The sequence below is a fragment of the Tachyglossus aculeatus genome, chromosome 18, assembly GCF_015852505.1.
Source record: "Tachyglossus aculeatus isolate mTacAcu1 chromosome 18, mTacAcu1.pri, whole genome shotgun sequence".
In the NCBI taxonomy this organism is placed as follows: Eukaryota; Metazoa; Chordata; class Mammalia; order Monotremata; family Tachyglossidae; genus Tachyglossus; species Tachyglossus aculeatus.
This window is the reverse complement of record NC_052083.1, coordinates 35,666,636-35,683,234: the sequence shown is the minus strand read 5'-3', so window position 1 is coordinate 35,683,234 and position 16,599 is coordinate 35,666,636. Positions and strand designations below refer to the sequence as shown.

The following is a 16,599-nucleotide window of genomic DNA, read 5'->3' as shown; positions in this document are numbered from 1 at the left end:
GCCCACCCACCCACATGCATTGGTGCACGTGCTTCATGACTACTGACGTATGATGGGAAAACTGAATGCTCATTTGATTTGTGTTTTTATACTTTGTTTTAAAAAGCAGAGTAAATGCTTTTCCAGGGGAACAGTTTGACGGACTGCAACTTTTATGCTTGATGCTGATTTAATACAGCTTGGAACCCCTAGAAGAAAGTCCTTTCCGCAGAGCCTTGCTAGGAGTTGGGACAGCTGGAATCAGGAGACTGCTGTTTTTCATTTTTGGACAGGCTAGAAGAGAAGTTCTCCTCTCAAGGTAGCACCTGGAGAGTTTGCAATACTCTACCGGTCGCGACTATGGGAGGGAGAATCAAGCAGAGCCATATCCATTCCATTCCTAGCTTGGGCAGTGGCTAGCGAGTGGAAAGCAATCTGCTACAAGTCAAAACTCCCGTATGCTGGGCAGTAGCAGCAGGGAGAGAGTTGAGGGCGGAGAGTCGGGTTTACTATGTGGAAGGAGGCAATGGTAAACCGCTTCCATAGTTTTACCAAGAAAACTCTATGGATACACTACTGGAATGACTACAGATGGAGGTAGGGCGTTATGAAAGAGATGTGTCTCTGGGTCAGACACGACTCAATGGCATAAGACACCAACAACTACAGAAGAGCAGTTGTGCAAACACACGTATACGTACATACACACGTTCTTCTCCCTTTGTTAGTTTGGGGATTCAAAACCTGTTCTCCCTCAGTGTGCTTAGACTGAGCACCCCATGTGGGACAGGGACAATGTCCAACCTGATTACCTTGTATGTATCCTCGTGCTTACAATAGTGCTTGACCCATAGTAAGCACTTAAATACGATAATAAGGACAGGAGAGGATAAACTTCATTTTTTTGTTGTTTTAGTTTTTTAATGGTATTTGTTACGCACTATCTGCTCGGTGCTGTACTAAGTACTGCTTTGCACATAGTAAGCGCTTAATAAATGCCATCAAAAAAAAAAGTACTGGGGTAGATACAAGGTAATCAGGTTGGACACAGTCCCAGTCCCAAAAAGAGCTCATGGTTTTAATCTCCATTTTATACATGAGGCAACTGAAACATAGACAATTTAAGTGGTTTGCCCAAGTTCACATGGCAGACAAGTGGCAGAGATGGGATTAGAACTCAGATCTTCTGACTCACAGCCCTGGGCTCTTTCCACTAGGCCTCGCTGCTTCTCCAGTTGGGTGCAGGTTTCTCCCCATTTGCTACTTGCAAAATGTCTGGAGCCAGTAAAAGAAAGACTCATACTATCAAATGTATAATAAACAAGGGAAACAGGACAAATGAAAAAACATTTTAAACAAAACATACGAAACACACACACACACAAACTAAAACAAGTGACAAAGGCATCAAAAATTACCAGAGAAAGTGAATGAAACAAATGCACTTAATTTACACTATAAGTGATATGGAGCTGCTAAAAGGACTAGCATGTCTGAAGCCATCTGGGACAGCTAAATGGGGGAAGTGGGTTTTCAGTAAAGCAGTCAGGCCATAAGGGACACAATCTGGTGAAGAGGAAGAGGAAGTGTTTTAAGTGGTGAAATTGTACCCATTATTCAATAAGTGGTATTTATTGGGCATTCGTGCACAGAGCACTGTACCAAGCACTTGGGAGTACTACAACAGAATTAGTAGGTATGTGCAATCTAGCAGGGGGCATTTATTCCGTGCTATGTGCAAAGTACTGTTCTAAGTACTGGGGAGGTTACAAGGTGATCAGGTTGTCCCAACGGGGGCTCAAAGTCTTAATCCCCATTTTACAGATGAGGTAACTGAGGCACAGAGAAGTTAAGTGACTTGCCCAAAGTCACACAGCCGACAATTAGAGGAGTCGGGATTTGAACCCAGGACCTCTGACTCTTTCCACTGAGTCATGCTGAGGAAGTAGTAGAGAGCATAGGACATGTACAGAAGTGCTACTTGGGTGGGGCCAAGGTGTGATATGTTAAATTTAGGGTGGCATCCATGTACAGGGGTGCTGGATACAAGAGGAAATAGGGAATAGGAGAGAAGCTGAAAGGTCATGCCCAATTCTCAAACCTGTTTTGCCCAAGTGCTTAAAAAATGCTAGTACATCCAACCATACAACAGAAGCAAAGCACCTAGTCCCATCTTTCAAGGAGTTTACACTCTTAAAGGAGAAGAGGGATATTAAATAGAGGCTAGTTAGCAGAGCACATAAAAACTCATGACTGGCTGCAAGCTAATTTGTGGCAAGCGGCAGTTGGAAGCCACTACAGAGAGGCTTCTGAGAAGGTTGAAACAGACTGCCTACTTAGGCTCTTCCCTCTCTAGGGGCACCATTTGTTTCTCCCCCTCTTTTGGACATGACCGCAGGCATCGAGTTAGCTGCTGCTGCATCTGCCATTTCTGTTCCCAAGGAAGGAGGTGGGAGGAGGCTGATAGTGGTAGGCTCAGGCCCCTTCCCTAAGAGCACCAACCTATAGCCAAGTGTGAGTCCCATGCCCAAAGCGTGGCACCAGATGTCTCCTGGAGCCAAAGGCAAGTCTAGCACGGTGCTCAATGCCAAACCTACCAGAATGAGAGTCTGAAGCTCAGAGCACCTTAAGGGCTGAGCTAAAAATGATTCACAGCAGGCACATGGAAAACACACTGAGAGGCTGCCAGGTTTTCGTTGGCTGTCCTGTGCTTGTGAAGTCACTGGTCTGCCATACAATTCTTACCATTTAAATGTTAAAAAGCAGATGTATTTATTCTCATTTCTGCTCTGGGAGTTTACATATATTTATAGGAGACAAACATACTGCATGTGCACACACACATGCATGTATGCGCACACACACACACCCACCCACTTCATCAGAGTGAAATCCAGAACAAGGCTTGGCACATAGTAAGCACTTAACAAATACCATCATCATCACCATCCAATGCTGCCCCAGTTTGCCAGCAGACCCAGAGAGGAATACATGACTGTTCATTTAACCTGATGTGATCATTCTCTAGTGATGAGGCAACGTCCCTGGAGATGTTCTTTTTAGGCATGGGCTATGACCATCAGATTGTGAGCCCCCGGAGGCTCAGGGATTGTGTCTGATTCTCACCTGTGTATTCTTTTCCAGTCTTTAGTAGAATGCTCAGCACACAGTAAACACTTGATAAAAATTACTATTATCAGTGGAATGACATACTTGGAGGCTTAGAAACTACTGTGAGAGCTGACAAACACTTTCTAGGACATAGACTTCAGTCATGGTTCCTAAAAATGTAAATTATTGAGGTTCCATATGCAAAAACCAGGCTATCAAAACCCAATAGATTTTGTTTATATTTGTTCAGTACTTACTATGTGCCAGACACTATACTAAGCACTGGGACATAAGCTAATCAGGTTGGACACAGTTCACATCCCACATTGGGCTCGCAGGCTTAATCCCAATTTCATGGATTAGGTAACAGGCATAGAGAATTTAAGTGATCTACCCAAGGTCACACAGCAGACAAGTGGTAGAGCCAGGATTAGAACCCTGGTCCTTCTGACTCCCAAGCCTGTGCTCTACCCACTAGGCTACACTGTTTCTAATGGAGATTCTTCTCCGTCCTAACTGCTCTGGACCTCTCCTCCAAATCTGATCCTATCAACCACCCTTTCCTCTTTTTAGCCTTGACTTTATGGACATTTTCTCTTCTGATTCTTCTACTTCTCTGATGGCTCCTTCTCAGTGCCCTTGGCAGACCTGCCCTCCAACTGTAACTGTCCTTCAAGAAGCAGCATGGCCTAGTGGCAAGATCACAGGCTTGGGAGTCGGAGGACATGGGTTATAATCCAGGCTCTGCCACTTGTCTGCTGTGTAACCTTGGGCAAGTACCTTCACTTCTCTGTTGCCTCAGTCACCTCATCTGTAAAATGGGGATTAAGACTGTGAGCCCCACATGGGACAACCTGATCACCTTGTATCTACCCCAGTGCTTAGAAGAGTGCATGGCACATAGTAAGCACTTAAATACCAAAATTATTATTATTATTAAGGCCCTGTTCTGGTCATGCCACTCAGCTCACTTTACATTCACACTACCCACTTATATGGTTTTAACAATCAACTCTCTACAGATGACTCCCAAATCTACAAGTCTGTCTTGTGTGTAACAGAATTTATTAAGTGCCCATTGTACTACACACTTTAGACATGACTCCTTACCTTCTCTCCTAGTTTCTCCTGTCACTGGGACATCTCCACATTGGTGATCCCCGGACAACTTAAAATTGGAGATGAAAAGGTATTTCTAATTTGCTAATTAAAGGTTATAATTGCATTTCAATATTCTAATAGATTATAAATCATGTGAGAGACACATAAACAGTAAAATGGGGACAAGGTAGTGACTTTTCCCTGGGAAGCTGCTGCTCTCTGGTGTTCCCTACCCACCTCACCTCTTCTCAACCCTGCACAAACCTCCCAAACCAGGGTTGCAGCTTCCACTTCTGCTGTTGCTTAGGAAAGCTTATTCCCTAGTGTCTATCACAGAATCATTTATGTAAACCTGGAGCGATAAGTGCATTTCAAAACTATCATGTAGATTAACGCTCTTACATATTAATGACAAATAGAGTCTCCTTAGCTTTGAGAAGAGAATATGGAGCTATTAATAAAACGTCGCTGAAGAACAAATTTACTGACTACAATAAGTAGCTTCAAAAACACTATGAATTGAGAGTTACCTGCTTTTGCAGGAGAAAATATTCTTGCTTTTTTTGTCAACACTCCCCATCAAACTGTAAGCCTTATGAGGGACAGGTACTATGTCCAGCCTGATTATTTTGTATCTATTCCAGCAATTGGTACAATGCTTAGTACACATTAACGAATAATATTAATAACAATTTTGGTATTCGTAAGCACTTACTATGTGCCAAGCACTGTTCTAAGCACTGGGGGAGATATAAGGTAATCAGGCTGTCCCACATGGGGCTCACAGTCTCAATCCCCATTTTCCAGATGAGGTAACTGAGGCACAGAGAAGTTAAGTGACTTGCCCAAAGCCACACAGCTGATAAGTGGCAGAGCCGGGATTAGAACCCATGACCTCTGACATCCAAGCCCGCGCTCTTTCCACTGAGCCACACTGCTTCTCATGCCTGACAAATATCATTGTGCTTGACAAATATCTTTGTCATCATCATCATTACTGAATTCATCATTTCCCCCCCAAACTGACATCCCTTTTCCCTTATTCATAAACTTGAAGGAGTCATTTTTGAATGCTTTCTCATTTCCCAAGTACTACTGATACTTCCTCAGTAATATTTCACAAAAACACACCACACCTTCCTTTCTACTCCTTCAGCCTTGGACCTCACACCACCTCTTAACCCCTCAGATATGGGTACTTTCTTCTTGTCAAAAGCCTCTCCCTACCCCAGTCTATCAGAGCAGCAAGAATCATCTCTGTCAACTTTCACTTTGACCCACGTAATTCCCCTCCCCAAATGTGACTGTGGACATCGAGGCTCTTGATCAGTTGGCTCCCCCTTACCTAAGAGTTGTCTTCTCCCACTGTGCCCCAAAATGCTCAATGTTCTACCCAGGACTTCAGGCCATTCCATTCTCCTTTCCTAGAATGCCATTCCCACGCCTCTTCTACTTCAAGTGTCGTCGAACAAGCCACTCCTTTCATAAAGCCTTCCCAGATTAATGCCTCTCCTACTGCTGGTCTTGCCATTCACTCCAGCACACATCTGTGAAACTCATATTTCTTTTACTCTTCCACAGTATGGCTCTGGCACGCGCACCTTTTGTCCAAAGCTCATGTTGTCTGTTTGCCCCGACTCCTCCGATAAATTCTAAAATCATTGTCTTCTTCCATAATTCCCTACAACACATGGCAACCTGCCCAAAGTAGAAATACTGCTGCGGAAGATGGTAAAATTGGCTCCCCATATCCCTCAGCAGATGTTGCAAAATGGCCATTTAATCATCCACTATCAACTACTGGGCGGAAGGAGTGTGAAAGCATAGCACTTCCATACCTCTTTCTTACCTTCTCATTGGAAATCAGCTCTAGCTTCTATTTAAAGAGCCATAAAATTTCAGAAGAAGTTTGTCCCAGTTCTGCTTTGCATCACATCAGTGGGTTAGAGAGGGCTCTCAGTGCTTGGCTGGTAGGGAAGGACTTTAATGGAGAATAAGCACAGGAGAAACGCCTGATCATTTGATTCCAAATCTTTGTCTTCCACTAACAGCAATGCCAACAGGGAAGGAGCTCTTCTCAAGAAAGTAAAAAGGCTGTTTTTGGTCCCATCCCAAAATATAAGATTTGCTGAGTTGGCACCTACCATGTGCCAGGCACTATTTCTTTCTAGGTTATAATTCTTTCTTGAAAAGCAGTACAGCACCTTTTTTCCCCAAAGCAATTTAGGGTCAAATGCACTAGTTACCCATTAACTTCACATCAAATAGTCCTTTGGGCAACAGGAGGAAGAAGCAAACTAAAAATCTGTATTTATACACAAGCTTCCCTCCTCTAGTTCTTCTGATCAGAAGAAACAATGAAATGAGTGACTAATCAGTACAAGTCTAAAATTTACGACAAATGCTAAGTTCAGATTAGTTCAAACATAATGACATTGCCTGATGCTCTGAGGTTACGGGTCCTAAGTGTATAGGAAAGAGTGAACTAAGGACAATCAAAGGTACAGTAATCATAACGGCAGTGATATTTTCAGACCACACATGAGAGTCTCAGAGACTGAACTTGCTAAGAACATGGTGCTCTTTTTGGGTAGGAGAACACTGGGCAGTTCACACGCTGAGAGGAGTTTCTCACCAATTACAAACTGTGAACTCTACAATAAACCACAATCAGGAAAAGTGAATCACTTAATATTGAGAGCTTATCTAGAGGATGGACTGATACTCAAACCCCATTCAAACTGATCCACCAGGCCCAGGTGACCCTCAAATCATAAACCCAGTGACATATAATCATCTACTCATAATTATGAAGTCACCTTTAAGTACTTAATCCACATTTCTTTTTTTGTTGGGATCAATTTACACTCAGCATTTAAAATGCTGAAACCATAAGAAATTAGATCATTCCGGATTGCTTAGACACCTCATCTCTCCATTTTTTCCACGGCAAAAGCAGGATTTTGAATGTTCAGAAAAGACAGAGGATCATTACAACTTCCATTGGCATCTTGATCCCTTCACTATAATCAGCCACATAAAGACTCCAATATGTCATCGAAAGAGACAGAGCAGACAACATTAAAGAGAAATGGTAATCTTCATCTCGTGTACTACTATGGCCTTTAAAAAAAAAAAAAACCGTGTAATGCTGGGCACTAATCTAGAAGTCACAGTGGCTGGCTGGATTCTCATTCCTCCCGAAGAAAATAGACAGGGAATGCCTTCTAAAATAAGAGATTCTATTAGAATTTTTCTGAATGTTTGAAGCTGCTAGTCTTTCATCTAACCTAATAGAAAAAGAGATTCATTCTGATCTTCTCTCTTAAAATGCCCTATTGGGAAAATTACATAATACATTTATGTTCCCCTAGATTTAAATGGACAAATGTCAAAAAAGTGTATGGCACAGTTCACACTGTACATTTTTGCTCTGCCATGTTCTAGTAGCTAAAAATCAAGTAAAGATTTACTGGCATTTTGATGAGCAACATTAAAATCCCAAACAGGCTAAAGAAATTGGAGGAATTATCTTCTAAATTAACAGGAGGAAGCGCAAGAGAGAGAAATGCACAATATTGCATTTAGAAAGGAATTATAAATCTTACAGATTCAAAATGGGAAGAAACAAGTTAGGCAATTTGAACATGAATCAACAACAAAGTGAGAATGCCAAGACGACAAAATTCACATTGGAAAGAAAAGGATCAGAAGAATGATGCATTAGACATGCATCTACTACTCTCCTCTGTTAAAGCTGAACTGGAATATTTTACAAGTTTTTGGCCACGACCCACCAAGAAAATGTAGATATGGTTCCGATAAAAGTCTTAGCAATGCCTAAACTAGAAGAAAAGACGACTAATGTGGTCCAATAATTTCCGCTTTAAGGAGGAGATGGTTGGGGAGAGTGGGAAGGGAAGTCAGTTGCTTACTACCTTAAAGGAAACAAATTGGCTTTACAGTAATGCGTGGAGAAATACAGAAACAACATATGAAAGAAACTGGACCAAGCAATGTGAAGTCCCCTCTCGACTGTAAGCCCGTTATGGGCAGGGAATGCATCTGTTTTTTGTTATATTGTACTCTCCCAAGTGCTTAGTACAGTGGTGTGAAAACAGTAAGTGTTCAATATATGACTGAATGAATGAATGAAATCAAAATGTGAATATGAATTCTCGCATGCATTCCAAAGTGCTGGAAACATTCTTCTCCATATCGTTGCTGCACTTAGATGCACCCTAGATATTACAATACCGTATGCAATATAATTTTGCTTTCAATGCTAGCTACAAGACTTGCTTCAAATTGCAAGAATTTTCTCTCCACGACTGGACTGCATCTACACTGCCATCCAGTGATTCAGCAGTTTCATCATGCTACTAAGGACACTTGAATGAATCAATCTTCCTGTTCATATTTTACCAGAAAACTAGGGCACCTCTTGTGCCAAGGATATGAACAATAAGATTTCACGGTACTGCCTGCCCTTCGCTAGGCTTCAAAGGTTGCACTGTGAGCATAACCTCAGCGGATTTTCTAAGTCTCTCCCTTGCTCTGGACAGGAGGCTTCCACAACTGCTGGTGTCACCTGGAGTGTCACGGACCATTTTCAGCTCAGTAACTGATTTCTTCCCTTGGTATTTCATCTCACCCTCACATAAAAATACTACCAAGAGACTGAAAATTGTGATGAGCTTCAAAAGCTGCATTAACAACCCCAAATGACACCGACCTACTTGCTTTCATGGCACACTGAAAATTCAAGTCTAATTTCTCCGCTCTCAACCCTATATATCTTTCATCCCCATCACCAAGTGTTTCTGAGCCCTGCATATATGGCACTGGGCTAACATAGAAAAAGATTAGAAAAGAAAAAAGCTTACTCTCCCTCCACGTGTTTACCTTTCATATTATCACCACACTGCATCTTTCTTCCTGTTGTTTCTTTTCATTTTCTACCAATGTATTACTATGTATTCTCCAAATGAAACTGCATTTCACTGTGCTTGTCCATTATTCTAACTTGCATTCCCAAAGCATGTCTTCCCACCAACCTGAAATCCATAACTACCTCATGTCCAAATCAATTTACATAAATGCTGTAAGAGAGCGATGATTTCCTGAAAACACTGCATGAAACCCATTCCTAGATTCAAGATTTTCCATACTTTATGAATTTCCATCAACAAAAAGAGCAATTAGGTATTCACTCCTCTTTTGTCTGGCAGTGCTGCTTATCCCTATAATTTTTTGATGCTCGGGGTGTTCACAAGTCTCTCGTTATTTTATCAGGACCTGAAAGTAGCCTCGGCAGACAGAAGCCTGCTGGGAACCTTCAGAGGACCATTCCCCACCATCTGTTATCAGCCTGGTCTTCAGGGACACTTCTCCATCTCCTTGCACTGCAAAAATGGGACTCTCGGTCCAGTACTTAGGTCACTTAGCTTCCCCCTCCTCCAAAGCATGTGTGCTCTGATCTTGCTGGGATGTCTAATATTCTGGTCTAATTATGACCCCAAATTCTTACCCAACAATCATCCCATTTTTAGAAGTCTATATTAGAGCACACTCTCAACTGGCTGCAGTTCATTCTCAATCAATCAATCAATCAATCGTATTTATTGAGCGCTTACTATGTGCAGAGCACTGTACTAAGCGCTTGGGAAGTACAAATTGGCATCACATAGAGACAGTCCCTACCCAACAGTGGGCTCACAGTCTAAAAGGGGGAGACAGAGAACAGAACCAAACATACCAACAAAATAAAATAAAATAAAATAAGTAGGATAGATTACCCGTGGCCATTGTTTCAAAATGATTTGGGTTGAAATTTTTGAAAGTTATGTGCTACAAAAGAATTTTCCAAGACAAAAGACACTTTCTAGTCACTACATTTTAGAAAACGTAACTCTGAATTACAAAACATGGTAAGTAAAATTCCAAGTTAAAATACTGCTTCTGCTACTTCCTGACAACCTCTAGGATCTGACTTGTTCCTGCTGCAGGGGCTGGAGGAAACACTTCAGTCGCGGAAGAAGCGGGAGAGATTCACCCCCACATGGTGAGAGCGGACAACTGATGCACAGCTGTCAATGAGCAGGCTGCCCCCAAACTGAATTGAATTCTAATTTGAGAGTTGGGAGTCCGGCTTGCCAGTGAAAAACGGGTCCTCTTTGACCTTTAGCCAGCTTGCTTCCCACCAACCCTTGAAGCAAGGCAGAGGTTCAGAATGCTGAATTGTTTTTTGAATAGATTGATTTGCTTTGGGCTGGGGGCTGAGCTGAATCATGGAGAATGTACTACACTTCCTAATGTTCTACAATTATTCAGTCAGTCAATCAATGATTCAATCAAGTTGGAAGATACAATTCCTGCCCTCAAGGGGCTTACAACCTTATTCTTATCCTTGCTAAACCCAAGCTTTTAGAATATGAAGTAACTTCGTTATACAACCTAGTTTGGGATTTTTGATCTCCCTGTGTTAATGGGCTACCACTTCCTAAAACAACAAATTCTCATATGAGTATCACCTATCCACTATGTTTATGGCTACATGCGCTTATGGTGTTCCCTTTATTTCCTGGAGGCCAAGACTCCCTGCTTCCTGCTAGAGTCCAGGGTTCTAAAATGGTATCCCTGGTTCTGTTTCAGCCCCAGGGTAGGGAGTCTTAACTGAGACCCAGACCTGTCCCTTGGAGAGCCAAAAAAATCTGAAACCGTACATTTCTTTAACCACTGCTGTGGCTCCAGGTATACCGTGGATTCTGAATCACAGCATGGCCTAGTGGAAAGAGCCTGGGAGAGTCAAAAGTCCTGGTTTCTAATCCCAGCTCTGCTTGCTTTCCTGCTAGGTGACCTTGGGCAAATCACTTGACTTCTCTGTGCCTCAGTTTCCTCATCTCTAAAGTGGGGATTCAGTACCTCTTCTCCCTCCTACTTGGACTGTGAGCCTCATGTGGAACAGGGACTATGTCCAGGCTGATTACAATGCAGCTACCCCAGTGCTTAGTATAGTGCTTTGCACATGGCAAGTATTTAAATAGCATAGAAAAAGGAGCCTGAAATTCTGCTAGAAGTTTCTAGAAACAACTTTCCTTTGCGGGGGAAGAGGAGGGGAAAGGAGGAGAAGAGGGGGAGGTGGTATGGCACTAAAGCTCAAAAGCAGCCGTAGGACAAGAGTAACAGAGGAAAGACACTATTCTCATTTTCCATGGGCCGCACTTGCAAACTGACCCACATGCACTAGAGAGATCTTTCCTTCACCTCAGACTTTGCTATGGCAACTTATCCAATTTGTGCATAGACGGAGGTAAAGGTCATTTGATTAGGACAATACCAAGCTAGGTCTCAAAGCTACATCAGTGAAAGGGAGAATCACCAATTTAGCAGCAGGTGAGAATACTACCATTACCAAGCACTCCCAGCCCAGAATGCCAGGAGTCTGCCACTGAAAATTTTACAAAACCCCAGAAAAAAAAATCCTCTAGGGAAAGAAAGCAGTGGGCAAAGGGAGGTAAGTAGTCCTCCCTTTAAGCAAGCAAGCTGGGTGTATTCCTCAATTACATTTTAACCTAGAACAAAGGTCAGCTCAGCAGCAAGGAATAAAACCTTCAGATCTGTAAACAGCACTCAAGCACTTCTCTATTAGCCAGAGACCTTCAGACTCATGCTCTTCTTGGCTTCTTTCCACTGGGGAAATCATTAAACAGGAGATCTTAGGCATCTTGTGAGTTCACGCAAAAGTGGGGACTTGGAATTTCTTTTTTCCCCAAGCCTGAGAGTAAATCAGATTACATCACCCCCAGACTTTAACCAAACATTTCTTCTGGCACCAGGGGTTGTTAACATCTGTATAATCTCTGGGCTGCTTTAAAGTGCTCTCTGAGAAGACAAAAAGAGTATATGAAATCTTTCAGACATACTGAATGGGACTTAAATTCTGCATTAAGATAAATAAAAATGGAAATTACTTTGTCGACTACCATATGCTACCTGTCTTTTCAGGATGATGTTTAAATTACATGAATGTTGGTTAGCTTGCTCTCTTAATGCCCTTTTACCTGGAGCTCTCCTGTCTCTCTCTTTAGTCTAACACTAGAAAACAGAGGGTGGCTTTCAATCCAGAAACATCCTCTTAGCTTAGGGGCTGAAAATCAACATGAAGTAACTTTGACAGGAAACGTTTTGTCCCCTCATTCCAAAAAGAAGCTTCACCCTAAGCAGAACCTTCCCCCACAGGTGTAATGTTGATGGTGCTCATGTTGATGCCAGTCTCAAAATTAGAAGGGAAAAGGGCACCTGCTCCTGTGATGCTGATGACATCCACATTACAGTTATGCGAAGAGATGGATGAGCACTGCCAGCAACAGCAAAATCCATCTCCTTTCTTGGCAAAGGGAGGAGGACAACTTTCTACACCTGTGTACCTTTAACCACACATTAATAACCAACAAAAGAATAATGACATTAATAATGCTGCTGCCTTGGTAGCCTGTGACATCTTCCCCACAAGAGCTTAATCCACTACCCTACATCCTCCCTGAGAGAGAGGAAGGCGCATTTTGAAGATGAAAGTCCTGAGGAACAGCAAGTTTAAGAGACTTACCTAAAATCACAGTTAATAGCTGCAGAAACTGGGCTAGAATCCAGGTCTCCTGACATCTGGTCAAGTGCAGGACTCTACCCACTCTAACCACTATGAGCTTTGACAGTAGTGTGCCAAAAAGCAGGGAAGACCCCAAGTAGGTGGCATTTGCAAATTCAGCGCTTTCCTTTCTGGATTTTCACTGGATTAAAACACACTTGCGTGAAGCTGGTGGTAATGAAAACATTCACTGTCTTGGCATGCAAAGTAGACTGAACCAAACACAGAAAGTCGGCTAGACCACAACTTTGAGTTCCTGGAAATCGGCTTCCTGAGAATACATTTAACACTCTTTCATCCTGTTCCCAGATATAGCCTGCAAATGCCAGGTCAGATACATTTCTTACACAGATGCCATGAATAGGGAGGGTTAGGTGGTCTCTCTACTTACCCAGCAGGCCAGAGAACGTTCAGATCAGGTTACTGGATAAGACACCTGCAGTGTAATTCCAAAAGAAAAGTCACCAATTGTGAGGATTAAAAACCCAATGGCCTCTCCCACGGGAGGTTGGCATAACAGGCTGCTAAAAACCCATTTTCTTCTTCCTCCTTGGCATCCAAGACAGTGAGGATTCTTGCAAGAACACGCAAAGGAAGTCTGGGCAGCTCCTTTGGGAGTCAGGGCCCTCCTAACAGATTGTGTCATACAGCCACAATAACTTCACGAGGTGTATTTTATGATCCCTATTGCCCTGACCAGGAAGTAGTTATAAGCTGTGTGCTCTTCAGATGATGTAACCCAGCTAGCAGGACACTGCCAAACCTCTTCGAGACCTGCAAAGTCACTAAGAGCATTAATGCTTTTCCTTGAGTCCCTTGAAAGGTCCACCCCATGGCTGTTCGGAGGGTGGATCTCCCACTCACAAGTCTACAGGCAGGTAAGCAAATAAAGCTTAGAGCCCAGTGTTATCTGAACTCTGTTATCTGAAGGCCCATTACCTCCAAGAGGCCTTCCCAGACCAAACCCCACTTTTCCTCACCTCCCACTCCCTTCTGTATCACCTTGACTTGCTCCCTTTGCTCTTCCCCCATATCCCAGCCCCAAATATTATTTATCTGTATTGACGCCTGTCTTCCCCCACCCTCCCCTGCTAGACTGGGAGCTCATTGTGGGCAGGGAATGTCACTGTTCATTGTTGTACTGTACTCTTCCAAGGCTTGGTATAGTACTCTGCACATAGTAAGCACTCAAATACAATTGAATGAATGAAGGAATGAAATGTAAACATACCCTGGGAAGCAAATTTATGGCTCTCTATTCCAAAGGACTGGAGGCCAATGAACCTAAGCATTCACAATGCAGGAGCAAGACTAAGCCCCTAAGGAGCAAGTACAGGAGTTGAATCAATCAATCAGTGGTATTTACTGAGCATTTACTGTATGCAGAGCACTGCACTAAGCGTCTGGGAGAGTTCAATACAACAGAGTTGGTAGACGCTTTCCCTGCCCGTGAGCTGTCTAGAGCCCCGCATCACATGCTACAACAGATTTTTACTCCTGTTCTGCGGAACCTAAATTTCAGTTTCTCAAATGCTTTCAGGAATTTATTCCACTAGCTGAGAGAGTGGAGAAGGCCTGGAGCTTCTGGATCCTTCTGCGCGTCCGACAAGAGAGGTAGCTGTGCCAGCTCCTCTGTCAGTCGGTTGGGTGACAGCCCACCACTTGGGGAGTGCCCAAGGACATGCTTGGGAGAAAAAATCTTCACAGTACTGTTCAAAGCCCAAGTCTAATAATAATAATAATAATGGCATTTATTAAATGCTTACTATGTGCAAAGCACTGTTCTAAGTGCTGGATGCAAGCTGTCACTTCACCCCCAGTTGAAGGAAGGAAAGAGGAACACCACAGTTGAAGTGGTGAAAACCCACCAATGAAAGAGAAGTACCACCATAAGGAAGGTCAGCTGTGGGGGACAAATGGGGCAAAACTGATCCTCAACCAGCATGAACCACTGAACACAAAGGGATTTCGGAATACCTGATCAACCTCAACAGCAGGGTCAACCTCAATTCAGGGACAGGTAAGCTGGGTGGCAACCTAAATGGGGTGGGGGGCTCCAAGGAGTCTGCTTTATTTGTTCCAAACCCACAGGCATAGATTTGGGTGGGGGGAGCAAATGGGGAGGGGGTGTTTGGGGTGGGAGACAAAATATCACAGATGCTCCTTATATGGTCTACCATTTGGTTTGGGGCTGGTCCTGTCTAGAATAGTGTGAAAAGGAAGAAAAAGAGGAAAAACTGGGGTAAAAATCCACCAGATTTTCCTTGTCCAAACTCATCAAAAATTTCCTCCAGTCCACACCCGGATCTGAAATTTCTGCAGTGTGATAATTAAAGCTACTCGCTGTGTTTTATTTTCCCAAATACCACGCATAGTGACCCCAACTATGACCCCCATCTAGCTATTTGTCAAAGAACTCTGATAAAATATCCCCAAATCACTGATTGCTCTTGACTCTCTCAGCAGTGGGTATTTGTGTGACTGTACATATTTTCCTCATTTTGAAAGCTGGTGGCTTTTTTTTTTTATTCCGCCTGGGCTGGAGCTCTTCTGTTCACTACATTTACACCGAAAGCAAACATTTTTATGCCAAGACAAATACGAAAAAAAAACCCAGATTTGTAATGTAGGCTGACATCTAGAAGACAAGCAACACTAGCCACACCTCCAATTTCTGTTCCCCTGCTTTCAATGAAATATGGGTCAATTCAGCTTCTGGAGGCTGCAGATTTTACATGTTTCACCACATAACTAAACAAGGTCCTGGAGCTTGCAAACACTGGCAGTCCTGTTGTAATCAACACTGTGCCACCCAGGCTGGGATATTTCAACATGGATGAACTAGATCAAAGGGACTTATTGAATGCTTACTCTAGGCAAAGCATTGTACTAATTCAATCAGCCAATCATATTTGAGCACTTACTGTGTGCAAAACACTGTACTAAGCACTTGTGAGAGTACCATATAACAGTGTAATAGACATATTCCCTGCCCACAACAAGCTTTCAGCCTAGAGGGGGAGACAGACATGAATAAGTAAATCATTCATTCATATTTATTGAGCGCTTACTGTGTGCAGAGCACCGTACTAGGTGCTTAGAAAGTACAACACAGCAATAGAGAGACAATCCCTGCCCACAACAGGCTTATGTACGTAGGGAAGCAGCGTGGCTCAGTGGAAGAGCATGGGCTTAGGAGCCAGAGGTCATGGGTTCTAATCCTGGCTCTGTCACTTGTCAGCTGTGTGACTGGGCAAATCACTTCACTTCTCTGGGCCTCTGTTACCTCATCTGTAAAATGGGGATTAAGACTGTGAGCCCCACAGGGGACAACCTGACCACCTTGCATCCCCCACAGCACTTAGAACAGTGCTTTGCACATAGTAAGCACTTAAAAATGCCACCATCATTATTATTATTATTATTAAGTGCTGTGGGGCTGGGAGGAGTGATGAACAAAGGGAGCAAGTCAGGTCAACACATAAAGGAATTGAAGAAAAGGAAAAGAGGGCTTAATCAGGGAAGACCTCTCAGAGGAGCTGTGCTTTCACTGTGTCTTTTGTTGTACTAAGGCAGTACAACAAAATAAGCAGACAATCCCTGCTCTCAATGTTTTTTGCCATCTAGCAGGGGAGATATTAAAATACATTTCATCTAAGTTAAGTAAGGGTATGTACAGAAGTAGTAGGAGGTTAGCAGGTGAGCACCTAAGGGTTTAAGTGTAGGACAGTACACAGCTGAGGCAGTAGAGAGAGAAAATG

General features: G+C 43.0%; 1 non-coding gene across 1 annotated transcript; it reads left to right on the top strand.

Moving 5' to 3' along the window:
- The first annotated feature begins 287 nt into the window (after positions 1 to 287).
- On the top strand, positions 288 to 425 carry LOC119940480. Its single transcript, XR_005454958.1, has one exon. It is a non-coding gene; the product is annotated as a small nucleolar RNA SNORA7 (small nucleolar RNA).
- The last annotated feature ends 16,174 nt before the right edge of the window (positions 426 to 16,599 follow it).